Below are 1429 nucleotides of genomic sequence, written 5' to 3' on the forward strand. Positions count from 1 at the left end.
GTGCAATACTGGAAACCAGTAACCACCAGCAGAAATAATGCCTGTAACCTCAAGCAGTCCACACAGGCACAAGTTAAAAAGAAAAATAGATGAGGCGGGGAAAGGAAAACACTGGCGATACTGAGAGTTGGGCTGCAGTCGCACGTCTGTCTCTTCAGCAAAACGCCGGGCTCCAGCAGCCTCTGCCGTCCCTAGAGCCCCTCTGCCGCCCCAGCCCTGCCCCCGAGCCAGCCTTTCTGGCTTGGCTGTTTCTCAGGCAGACCGGTTCCCCATCCCAATCCCAACCCGCATTCCCGCCCAGAGCACGGCGACAGAGGAGGAGGAGGCCGGCAGCAGGGACCTGAAGGCTGCCCCCGCCGCTGCTGCTCAGAGCCCCCCGGGAACCCCTGTCACACCAGGAGGCCCCGTTAGCACCACGTCCCTCATTAGCGCTACGTCCCTCAAGTCCCGGGACCTTCCTCCTACACCTGCTCCGCCAGCGTGGCCCAGCTCTCCTCCCGTTCCTGGTTACTCCTCCGGGTTATGGTAGCATTCCAAAGCACCGGGTAAGATCGGTGGGCGTCTGTGCGGGCAGGAGAAGAGAGCTCACCCTCTGCTCTGCACTTGGCCAGGTCTCGGGAGCTGCTGAAGGCAAAGGAGCTGGGCCGCAGTGCTGGCGAGGCTCCGCGTCCTGCTTCCAGCAGGCTGGCTGGCTCGGTACGGCCCCACGCCAGCACTGCTCCCCTGCACAGCACGGCCGCAAGGGTCCGAGCCCCCGGGACACGCGCTGGGGCTGACCGTGGAGAGGGACCCGATGCTCCCCACGCCTTTCAGATCTGCCAACCCCATGGGCCAGTCTCAAAAAATCCCCAAGGATCCCTTGACTCAAAGTCAAGGAGCAAAAGAAGCCAGGAGAGGGGAAGGAGGCTGAGAGGAGTGGGCCTGCTTGCGGTCATCCATCAAGCTAGCACTAGGAAGAGTAAGGGTGTTCAAAGTATTAGGGGGACACATCCTGATATCTATCTATCTATATATATATCTCCACTGCACAGAGCAGGGCCCTCTCGTTTGGCTACAGGCTATCCCTACTGTCCGGATTTGTTAAACCGTCGTTGACATTTAGCTCGATACTACAAGGTCTAAGGCCCGAATCCAAACAGTACAGTCAAGCTGGGGGACAGTGATTGTGGACTGTAAAAAAATATCCTTTGAGAGTTCCTAGAAGAGCAGAATGAGTTTAAATTATATGTTGATGGAATGCTTTTGTGCAAGCAGAGTATTAACTGACTACAGCACCGTTACCAGCAGAGGGAAATAATTCAGTACAGATAGCAGATGTGGAGCACCTTCAAAACTACCATCTTATCACCCCTAGACTACTGTGAAAACAATTCATTCAACAGACCGGCCTTTTAAGCATGGCTATTGTATGGGCATGACCCACTTTGTA

Source organism: Haliaeetus leucocephalus, unplaced genomic scaffold (assembly GCF_000737465.1).
Source record: "Haliaeetus leucocephalus isolate CR32 unplaced genomic scaffold, Haliaeetus_leucocephalus-4.0 Scaffold889, whole genome shotgun sequence".
NCBI lineage: Eukaryota > Metazoa > Chordata > Aves > Accipitriformes > Accipitridae > Haliaeetus > Haliaeetus leucocephalus.